Genomic DNA, 12,178 nt, shown 5'->3' with positions numbered 1-12,178 from the left:
AGAGAAGTTGTGAAAAGTCAAAATGTCCAATCTCCATTTAAGATTAATGAGACAGAAGCTTAACAAAAACAGTAAACTTGGGTCTAAGTCCTGGCTCTGCTATTTTTTAGCTGTATGGACAAGGAAACTTACATAACTTCTCTGATCACAGTCTTGTCATCTCTGAAATGGGGACAGTACTAGGTTCCTCAGAGGCTCGGTTAGAAACAAGCTGAGGTGCTTGGCACGGTGGCTTGTACTTAGATGCTGTTTAAAAAGCAGACACAGTATCTACAAAAAGCAGCGTATTATATTTTATTTTTATTAAAAACCCTAATAGCTCTGGGGTGCTATTTCTAGCCTATATTAAAAAGGAAAATCTTATTGTATCTGGATTGTTCAACCCCCAAAATGTCTGAAAATTTAATAACCAGGCAACTAAAAGTTGAAGTTTCTTTTTGTTCAGATGAACACTCTAAAGTTCTGTAATTCCTGACACACTTGAGGTGTGAAAACAGCCACTGCACTCCCCTTAGAAATCATGTCACCATAAATGATTTGTTTCTACATCTGTTTTCATCTGACAGATAAAATCAGGAGGATGGATAAAGTGCAAATTACTCAGAGAACGTGCAAAGTCTTGAAAATGCATGTGTGCTTTGTAGGCATGCAATCCGTTAAGATCATCTTTGCTCTATAATTTATACAAGATCCCTTAGGTAGGAGTGATGTTTTGAAACTCAATTTTAAAAATCTGGAAAAAATATCACTCGTATGGAAAGCTTTGAATGCTGTCAGAAGACTGATAATGCTTTCAAAAAAAAAAAAACGCATATTTTCCAGTTAATATTCACTTAATTCAAACTTTTCCTTTTGTCTTAAATTTATATTTACATTCTAAAACCTCATTAGTTAAATGAAAACTAATGTCTGAGAATATATAACAGTTCCAAAGCTGGTTGGAGTTTACCTTTGCACTACCTAGGTAAATTAACAGGATGAAGAGGTCTCAGGGGAATATTTATTGTACTCAAGATAAACCATTTGCAGAGCACTTCAATTTTAACAACCACCATTTTGATGTTGTAATTGCAAACAGCCTATGTAACTGTTCATTAGAATCTGTCCAAGCAGGTCTTTTGTTTGGCAACACTATGCTAATAGTAGCATTAACCTTATGTGTTTATTTGAAAGCAGTAAATATGTGTTTCCTGAAATAGTCTAGAAATCCACATTTTCAACTGCTATAATGTGCTCCTCAGAGTCTGAATCAGTGGCATTTCACTGTCTTTCTGTTCTCAGGGAGGAAGTACCATCTCTTATAAGGATGATACAATTTGTGCTTAATCATTTACCAATACAACTTTGGGCAAGTCTTTAAAAATGTGCACCTCAGTTTCTTCCTCTGTAACGTAGCAATCATTTTATGGAGGAGCAAATAATCTCTTCATCACTAGGGGTAACATACAATATTTTTCCCATATAAACTTAAGTGGAAACAAAGGAGAGATTAGTATTATTTATAACTGCTTTATAATTCCTTGGAAGAAATGCTGAATAAGCCAGGGAAGAAGCCTTGTATTTTCCCTCTGCTCTTTAGCAGGGGACTTCATAAACAATTCCTTTATACCATTTTGTATTCTGTTTACATGTTTTTTTCTGTCAATAGACTGTGGCTTCTCTAGGGCAACCATATTTTTATTCATTTAATGTTCATTAAAGGAATACCTTTTAAGAGCCCAGGCTACTCATTGTATCTTTTGTGCTTAGCACAGGGCCTGGCATATGAAGGGCATCAATAAATATTGGTCTACTGACTAAATAAACTATAATAATAATAATATATAATTTAATATATAAAATATAGTAAACACAATCAAATAAATATATAATAATGAAATGTGTATGTAAGTGTGTACACACACACACAAGTGCTTCCATCCAAAGCAGGTAATGGTCTATACATATGGGAATATTCATTTAGCATTTATACAATGGCTTGTAAAGACCTTTTGGGAAAAGTTTCCAAATTCAGAACGAATTATGTGCTGCGATGATTACTGCTATGGGTTTTTAACCTAAAATGTTACAGGTTCATAAAAAGCCATGTTTTTTTGTGTCATGTTAGAGTCTGCAGTCTGTTTGGTTAATTGAGGTTAATGGAGGGAAATGGCAGATTGCCAGTGCTAATGAGTTTATTTTGATTCTTTTTGATACGTATTTTATTTCTCTTTTGTTTTTACTTTTTGTTTAACTAAATTATGTTATTTAAGCAAGAATCTGTCATGTATAAGTAGGGATTGATAGCCTATCAGAGAGGGCTCAGCCTATGTTTCATTGCTCAAAAAACATTTTAAAAAAGGAAACGAGAGGTTACAAAAAATAGTCAGTCTCTGATTTCTGTAGGTCCACCAAGCACCCCACGACACATATCAAGATGGAGGATAAGACAAAGCGCCCTGTAGGATCACACTCCCTGGCTGGAGTCTGATGAATTAATCCTCCCAAAACTCTACTAAGAATCCAGCAAGGAATGTGCTAAAGGCATATATCACCCATGTCTTATAGAAAAGATGAGCTAGGTGGCATTTTAGTTTCTTGTTCAGAAAAGAAAAAGAAATGCAAATCAAATGAGAGAATCATTGAAAGAGTCAGGAAGAATCAGACAGCTGCAAATACTGGCTGTATGGGATCGGGGCTAGTATGGGGGTGTGGGGAGAGGCAGGAAGCACCAAAGACTGCCATAAGCATCTATATCTAGCTTGTTTATTCCATAGTTATCCACGGGATAAATATAACTACATATCATTTGTTGAGTGCTACATCACTAAGTAGCTAGATCTGTTAGACTCCTAAATTTGTGCCCTGAACTGGTATACTGTAATTACAGTATTTGCTTGACTTTACTGGTTCCCTTGGTAGAAGTGGAAGAAGGTTGTTCAGATTTTCCTCCTGTTTCAGAAACAAGAACAGTGGTGGCAGACCTGAAATGTGCACACCCCATGGCAAATTAAAAATTAAGAGCTGCAACTGGCAGTGGGTCTGCTGGGCACTCATGTCCAGGGTCCCGGGACTTTCTTTCCTTTCACCTTTACTTTTCATCCCAAGATTGATCTCCATTCCACCCATGCAGTTCAGCAATGGTCCCAGGAGAATAGGTGCAAAATGTTTCTTCTACATTTTCAGCCATTTAGCAGTTTTTCTTTGGGACTAAGGGTTTGTAATGGGTAGGTACACAAGAGGTACCCATTTAAAAACCAACTAGTCAAATGAACATGCCACCCAGATTAAAAGACATTTTCATCTTCTTTGTTTGCTCTCTGAAAAATTCAGTATCTTCTGAACAAATGGCTGTGCATTGAGCCTGAGAGTGGATTTTTAAACCATTCACAGCTCTGTGTCAGTCCTTCATTCTTAGGGAAAACAAGCTCAATGCTACTGTGGTTGTAATTAGTGGATAATTAGTACTTGTACATGTCGATGCTACATGTCATGGAACTCGTGCCGGGTTTAGCATCCACTCAACAAGATTATTTAATTTTGCTGTAATTTTAATTCTTTTGAATCATGTTAATGCCTTGGCACTAGAAAATCTGGGACTAGGTAGTTCAACTAAGGTTTGAAATTATATTAATGTATTTCATGTTTTCCAGGAAAAAGAAAGGTGTTGGAAGGTTTCTGTATTAACGAACTGAAGCTGCATTCCACAGTCTCATGGGCCATTTTGGGCTTAGGTTTTAAAATATCATGTGCACTACAATGCCAGCCCCACCACTGGCTTGGCACTGAGGTGGTTGGCTTTCAACGGATACTGAGAATAAGGGGAAATGGGAATTGAATAAATAGAGACATGTGGTTAGAGGATCTGGTGAAATTATGCAAAAAGTTAATATGGGGGACAGAGGGGTGAAGCCTTAACAACAGCTGGGGGTGCAAGAAAAGGCTGCCCAGGAAGGGATCTCTTGGGTTGGGATGAGTAGAAGTTTTCCAGTTAGACAAGTAGTACCTTTTACCATACTCTGATGGGAAAGGAAAATCATACAGGGAAGAAGAACCCTGGTCCCAACACCAAGTTACCTCAGGAGACCTTAGGGGAAACCCTAGAATTTTGTTTTACATATTGTTGGAAATGGAAGAAAATAAATATCCTTTCCCTTAGGGGCATGCAATCAGTCAGATCTCTTAACTTTCAGTGTAGAAGTGTGTTCATACATTATGAAATAGCATTGGGGGCAACAATGGGAAAAGTCCCCACTCCATTCCTGTCACCCTCAGAATAAAGGGACCAAGACCACATTAGAAAGCAAGTAAATAACCCTCACAATAAAACAGGCAGGAAATGCTGGAGAGTGCCAGATACCACTTTTTTTTTTTTTTTTTTTTTTTTTTTTTTTTTTTTTTTTTTAGAGTCTTGCTGTGTCACCCAGGCTGGAGTACAATGGCGTGATCTCAGCTCACTGCAACCTCCGCCTCCTGGGTTCAAGCAATTCTCCTGCCTTGGCCTCCCAAGTAGCTGGGATTAGAGGCATGCACCACCATGCCTGGCTAATTTTTGTATTTTTAGTAGAGACTGGGTTTCGCCATGTTGGCCAGGCTGGTCTCAAACTCCTGACCTCAGGTGATCCGCCCACCTCGGCTTCCCAAAGTGCTAGGATTACAGGCCTGAGCCACCGCACCTGGCCCAGATACCATTTAAATAGTGCTTCCTCCCCATTCCCTTGTCCTCCTCTCAGAACACATTTGTTGGGTGACCAACCATCCCCATTTGCCCAAGACTGTTCTGGTTTTAGCATGAAAAGTTTCAGTCCGACTTCCCAAGAAATCCCTCAATATCGAGGAAACTAAGATGGTTGATCACCCTAGTTTCAGTTTGCAACTGAATGCCAGGTATTTGTGATTAACTTCCCAAATGGTAGATTGTCAAGGCTGAACCAACATGAGTGAGAGCGATTATTACGTTGGCTCTGCATCCAATGTTTTGCTGGTGAGGAAAGTAAGGCCAAGCTAGGAGCAGTGACTTAGATTCATTCATACAATACTTAGCTCCAATTAGGTAATACGCCTGCTCAAAAACACTCAGAACTGCTTTATGATTTTTTTTCTTTCTCACATAATCACGTTTCTAAAAACTCACAGCTTTTCCCTGACGTAGTTAACAACTAATTAAATTGTCTGAGTATTCCCTATGTGGCAGGCAGTATGCTGAGTACTTTACATGCAGAATTTCACTGAATCTCGTAACAATTCCAAATTACTATAAGTTGCTATATACTATTCTTATCCCGATTTTGTAGTTGAGGAGATTGAATCTTAGCAAGACCGTGTAACTTGCCTAAGGTTTTGCAATGAGTAGGTGAGAAGAGATTTGAAACTCAAGTTGTCTGACTCCAGAATCCTTATTCTTAACCACAAAGACACAGGACTCCTTTTTAAATTTTATCTTTCACTATTTCTATATAATTACTCCACCATGTAACTACAATATGTGAAAGTGCACAGGGATGGTTTCCCCATTTTCACACATTCTGTCTCATTGTTTCATTCACTGGAAAGGCATCTTCAGATAAGAAGCTAAGCTTGCTTTGCATTGTCCAGTGAGTTTGGGCCCCCCTCCCCCTCCCTCCCACACTGATACTGCTTCAGAAAAGTGCAAATTTGATGTGCTGGCAGTGTTTTCTGTCTTAAGCCGTTGAGCTCTTATAGGAGCAATCCAATTAAATGTCATTTGGTGTCCCATTAGCTGAAGGAGATCCTAAAGGGATTCAAATGCCATGCTTCTCTTAAGAGCTCTGCAGCACCTTCACCATTTAGATTTCTGCTACTTCCTTCTGAGGGCTTCTGCTCTTAGGTTATGGGCTTTTCCAGCTCTCCCACTTGCTAACTCTTTCTTCTGAAAGCAAAGTCTTTACACCTCAAATACATTCTACTAAATTCACCAAAGCATTGCAAATTTATTATCAGGTTCCTGAAATTCTTCCTGTTCCTTGACCACATAAAGCTCATTTCTGCCATAAGCCTTTGCCCTTGACCTTCCCTTGGCAATACCCTTCTCCTCTCCTCCTCTCTTACCCAGATGTCTGCATGGCTAATTCTTTCTTTTTCAAACAGATCCCAGTTCAAATGTCACCTCCCAAGAGAATCTTTCCCTTCTCTGGTTACACCACCTAAAGTCTCCCCTGCTTTGTGTTACTTTCATCCATCCCTATCTGTCTGAAGTCATCCTATGGGCATATTTGTTCACTTCTCTATTGTCTAGCTCCTTCTCTAGAATGTAGGGTACAAAAAGGCATTTCATCTCGATCTTTTGTATGCATTGTCATATACATGGCACCTAGGAGTACTGTGGTACATACTAGGCCCTCACTAAATGACTCTTGAATGAAAGAATGAATGCCTATATAAAAAATATTTCCAAACATTGCTGAAGCCCTCCTGTCCCTGCATTTAAATATTCTGCATGCTTTTTGTCCTATTTGAATTTTCATATTGAATGTTTTTAGTACCATTTTTGACTCTACCACTAAAAGTTTCTAGATGTTTCCCATCAGGGAACTAGCAAGAAGGACAGTGAATGGGAGTCAGAAGGATCCAGGCTCAGTACCAAGTCTCCCTGCTGCCCAGTTAAATGACCTTGGGCAAGTGATTTTAAACTCTGTGAGCTTAAGCTTTTTTACCCAAACAGTGAAAAAGTTTGTATCTACCTCATGGGAAGAAGAGTGAATATGAATTGAGATGAGATGTGTTGCAAGTACTTGCAATGCAACAAGTACTCAATGTGGTCCTTGCCCTTCCCTTATATAGTTATTAAGTACATTTAATTTTTTAGGAAAAAAAAATGTAAAATTCGTATGGAACCAACAAAGATCACCAAAAGCTGAAGCAATCCTAAGCAAGAAGAACAAAGCTGGAAGCATCATATTGTCTAACTTCAAATTATATTACAAGGTTATAGTAACCTAAACCACATGGTACTGGTATAAAAATAGGCACATAGATCAATGGACCAGAATAGAGAACCCAGAAATAAAGTCACACGTTTATTGCCAACTTATCTTTGACAAAGTTGACAAGAACATACATTGAGAAAGGATAGCTTCTTCAGAAAATAAATGGTGTTGGGAAAATTGGATTGCCATATGCAGAATGAAACTGGACCACTGTTTCTCACTCTATATTAAAATCAACTCAAGATGGAGTAAAGACTTAAATGGAAGATCTGAAATTATAAAAAAACTAGAAGAAAACCTAAAGAAAACTCTTCTGGGTATTGGTTGAGGCGAAGATTTTATGGCCAAGATCTCAAAAGCATAGACAAAAAAAAAAACCAAAAATAGAAAAATGAGACAATCACACTAAACAATTTCTGCACAGCAAAATAAGTAATAAATGGAGTGAATGGACAACTTGTTGAATGGGAAAAATTGCTTGCAAACTATTTATCAAACAAGAGACTAATATTCAGAATATACAAGAAACAACAACAGCAACAAAAAATCCCATTAAAACTTGAGTAAAGGACATGAATAGACATTTTTCAAAAGAAAATATACAAATGGCTAATAGGTATTTAATAGATATTTGAAAAAACCTTCAACTTTTTTTTTTCTTTTTTTTTTTTTTTGAGACGGAGTCTCGCTCTGTCACCCAGGCTGGAGTGTAGTGGCACAATCTCGGCTCACTGCAAGCTCTGCCTACCGGGTTCATGCCATTCTCCTGCCTCAGCCTCCCAAGTAGCTGGGACTACAGGCGCTCGCCACCAAGCCTGGCTAATTTTTTGTATTTTTAGTAAAGACGGGGTTTCACCGTGTTAGCCAGGATGGTCTTGATCTCCTGACCTCATGATCCACTCACCTCGGCCTCCCAAAGTGCTAGGATTACAGGCGTGAGCCACCGCGCCCAGCCTCAACATTATTAATCACCAAAGAAGTGCAATTTAAACCACAGTAAGATATTATCTTACCTCAGTTAGAATGGCTATTATTAAAAAAACAAAAAATACTAGGTGTTGATGAGGATGTGGAGAAAAGGGAACTCATAAATGCTATTGGAGGGAATGTATATTAGTTTAGCCATTATAGAAAACAGTATGGGGAATTCTCAAATACCTAAAAATAGAAATACTATTTGATCTAGCAATCCCACTACTGGTTATCTTCCAATAAATAAATAAATAAACAAAAAAAATACTTGCACTCATATGTTTATTGCAGCACTACTCACAACAACAAAGCTATAGGATCAACCTAAGGAATCAACAGATGAATGTATGAAGAAAATGTATATATACACAATGGAATACTATTCAGCCATAAAAGGAATGAAATCATGTCTCTTGCAGCAACATGGATGGAACTGGAGGTCATTACCTTAAGTGAAACAAGCCAGCCAAAGAATGTCAAATATCACATGTTCGCACAATTAAATGAGTGCTAAAAAATGTGTACACATGGATGTAGAGAGTGAAATGATAAACAATGAAGACTTCGAAGGGTGGTGAGAAAGCTAGGATAATGAAAAATTAGTTAATGGATACAATGTATGTTATTTGGGTGATGGATAGACCCTAAAAGCCATGATTTGACCACTATGCAATCTATGCATGTAATAAAATTGCACATGTACCACATAAATTTGTGCAAATTTAAAAAAGTTAAAAAAGTATATTTAACTTCTATAATTTCACATAATTACCCAGATGTAAATTACTAAGTAATTAAATTATTAATTGAACATAGAGAGCTTGGAATATATTTAAGAAAGCCTTAAAGCTCTCTGTTTTCTTTAAAAAACTCGGAGTCTTAAGGGGCCAACTGTTAAAAAAAAGTAATTATTAGAAGTTTGGTCTCATAGCAATGCCTCAAGATCAGCATTCTTGCTATGAGTTGAAAGTTTCTCCCAAAAGGCATGTGTGGGAAACTTAATCCCCAGTGCAACAGCACTGGGATGCCTAATGGGAAGTGTTTAGATCATGAGGGCTCCACCTCCATGAATGGATTGATGCTAATTAATGAGGCAGGAGAATAGGGTCTGGAGGTAGAGAGCCTAAGGCCGATTCACACTGAGTTCCTAGAACTGAATCAAAAGGAAAACTCCACCTCTCCACACCCAAATAACAAAAGGCTAAGAGGTTATTTCCTTTGCACTGCCTCCCAGATGAAAATTGAAAAGTACCTCTGATTGGTCCCCTCTTGCAACCAGTCTTCGTGTGCGGAGGGTGTAACTTTGTAATTCCACCTCAGCCTCTGATTGATCCCCTCCCAAAACCAATCAAACATGTACATAGGGTGTAACTCTAATTTCACTTCAGCCTCTGATTGGTTCCCTCTTGCAACCAGACATTTGCACAGGGTGATTTGTAGTTACACATTTGTAGTTATAAATTGTAATTAACTTTGAAGTCACAAAGTGAACTTTGTCACTTCACTTCAGCCTCTGATTGGTCACCTCCCACAATCGATCAGTCTGGTTGGGACCACTCCTTCATTTACATAGGGTGTAACCAAGTAACCAATGAGAAGCCTCTAGAAAGCATTTAAACCCCAGAAAATTCTGTAACCAGCACTCTTGAGCCGCATGCTGCAGCCCGCTCCCACTCTGTGGAGTATACTTTCATTTCAATAAATCTGTGCTTTTGTTGCTTCATTCTGTCATTGCATCGTTTGTGTGTTTTGTCCAATTATTTGTTCAAAACACCAAGAACCTGGACGATTAGCAGTCAAGACCTTCCACCAGTAATATTGCAAAAGGTCTTGAGGCTGTGAGTTCTTGCTCTCTTACCCTTCTGCTTTCCTCCATGGGATGAGACAGCAAAGAAGGCCCTCATCAGATGCAGACCTCTTGACCTTGGACTTTCCATCCTCCAAAGCTACAAGAAATAAAGCTCTTTTCTTTATAAATTACCTATTCTCAGGTATTCTGTTATAGGAGCACAAAAGATAATCCTGCTGGCAGAAAATTCCAGGGAGATGGATGTAACTGCTGCCATCAGACAAAAGAGGTCAGTGTGAAGGTTAAAAGATCTAATCTCATTTGTATCAATGGACTGGATTCAAATCTCAGAGTTCATTTTAGCCTCTTGCAAATGAGACTATCAGAGCAACTCTCTGCTCCTCCGGGCAAGGATCTCTTACTTACATATCCCTTTTACCCAGGTGTATTCTTCCTGTATCAATGGGGCAGTTCTGTATCTCTTTTCTTCTATCATGTCACTGTTTTTGGTAAAGGACTTTGTGGCTTTTGGTAAGAGAGGCTGCACCAGAAGAAAATGGAAAAAGCTCTAGAGCGCAGAGAACAAGGCTAAACATCTAAGTTTCTGCCTTAGATACTTTATGATCTTATGCAAGTCACACAAGCACTCTGTGACCCAATATCTCGCCTGTAACAGGGATAATAATAACCTAGTCTAACCACGTAGCTCATCCATTTACCATCATCCATGACATTTCAGCAACTGTGTCTTTAGTAGCCTAAAGTCCCAACTCAACCTGATATTCAGAGCACATTATGACCAGATCCCAGCCTTTCTTTCCAGTTCTAACTCTCCTCTGCACTGTGCCTGTACTTAGTACTTTAATAGGTGCCAGTTGAGAGAATGGATATAAATGAGAGAGTCCAAATAAGACAACTTTAAATAATCTATTTCAAATAGAAAGTATTTTCAGCTAAAATGAAACAGCAATTAAAGTCTCTCCTCTTTCAGGCCTAAATATATAGCTGTGAATAAGAAAGAATACACAATAATAAGTTCTCCAGCCATCCCGTAACTGAACAATCTCACTTTCACTAAGATCCACTTCCTCTCAATCTTACTTATTTCAGAGTCCAGTTTAAATTTCATCTCATTCTTTGATTCACTCAACAAAAATGTACTGAAATGGAACGGTTTCAGGCCGGGCACCAGGTAATTTTACCTCTTTCAGGAGGTTTCCAGGTGTGGCCCTTTGGATATAAGACCTGCCATTTCGTACCTCTGAGTGACAATCATGAGGGCCTTAGCTGTATTTTAAGATAACCAGAACCAAACAGACTGGATTTCAGTCCAAATTTTACTATTTTGATTTCTGTGTGACACTGAGCAGACTCTATTTCCTTATTTGTTAGGGGAGGAATAAGACCAACTGTATGTGCTTATTAGAAATATAAATTATGATCATACATATAAAGCATCTAGCATGAAGCCTGAAGCATTATAGGTGACAAGCACATGCGAATAACTGCCTTATCCTGTCCTCTGCTGGGCCCAAACTAAACCAGTTTCCATTTGGAATACTCTTCATTTTGGTTAAATGTATTATATTACAGTAGAGGTAACAACAATTATTGTAAGCCAGAACAGATATTTGCTGCTCGCTGCTTTACAAGCATCCATATTTTCTTTTTTCTTACCTCTGTGGCCTCCATCTCTATGCTCATTGCCACCCTCTCCTATTATTATATGTTGGCAGGGATCTCACAGAAAGTCGCTCCTGTCAACAGTCTCAGGATGAAAACAAAAGACCAGAACATCCAGGCAGCAGCATCCTCTTTATAGCTTTCTCACTTGTTAAAGTGAGAGACTGGAGTGATCACCCAAAATTACCCAATCAACCTAAAAGGGGAGATGATTTTTTTCTCCTGCAAAATCTTTAAACAAGAAATAATACAAGAGAAATGAATCTTGTGTTTCACTTTTCTCCGAATGGTTCTTAGCGGAGAATATGATCAAGTTAAATTTAAGTTCAATTTGACCCAAGTTCTTGTAAGATAAACACACCTCAAATGGAGGGTGATGGGAACCTCATTACTTAGAATTGGGCAAATAACCTAAGGCAGTATGATTATAACCTGGCAGGAGCAATGGTTTGCTTAGCAAACTGCCTGAACCTCTACTGGGAACATTTAACACCACTTGTATTTTGAAATCACAGGCTACATCTACAGGCAATAAAGACTGTTATCTCTCCAATTCATTGCAGTTGCACAAACACCCAGTTAACTCAGCTATAACACATCTGCCCAGAGAAATATTTACTTTTGGAGCCTCTTGGGTATACTTTAAATTTCTCCTAATTGCTACCCATTGAGTTTTAAGTTTAAGTGTTGTTAAGATGAACTTTAGGTCCTTCTCCTATACTGTGAAGTTCACCACTATATAGTTGCAAAGAACAGATTCTCAAATGACCAAGCTATACATTTAGGAACTGTTTTCTTTTTCCAATTG

The 12,178-nt window shown here is 38.3% G+C and overlaps 1 protein-coding gene across 12 annotated transcripts in view; it reads right to left on the bottom strand.

Moving 5' to 3' along the window:
* The window catches only part of FAT3 (FAT atypical cadherin 3), a 673,325-nt gene that overhangs the window by 211,642 nt on the left and 449,505 nt on the right, over positions 1-12,178 (bottom strand). The gene's annotated exons all lie outside the window — the stretch shown is intronic.

Source organism: Pongo abelii, chromosome 9 (genome assembly GCF_028885655.2).
Source record: "Pongo abelii isolate AG06213 chromosome 9, NHGRI_mPonAbe1-v2.0_pri, whole genome shotgun sequence".
Taxonomy (NCBI): domain Eukaryota; kingdom Metazoa; phylum Chordata; class Mammalia; order Primates; family Hominidae; genus Pongo; species Pongo abelii.
The sequence above is the reverse complement of the archived record's forward strand: the minus strand, read 5'-3'. Positions and strand labels throughout refer to the sequence as shown.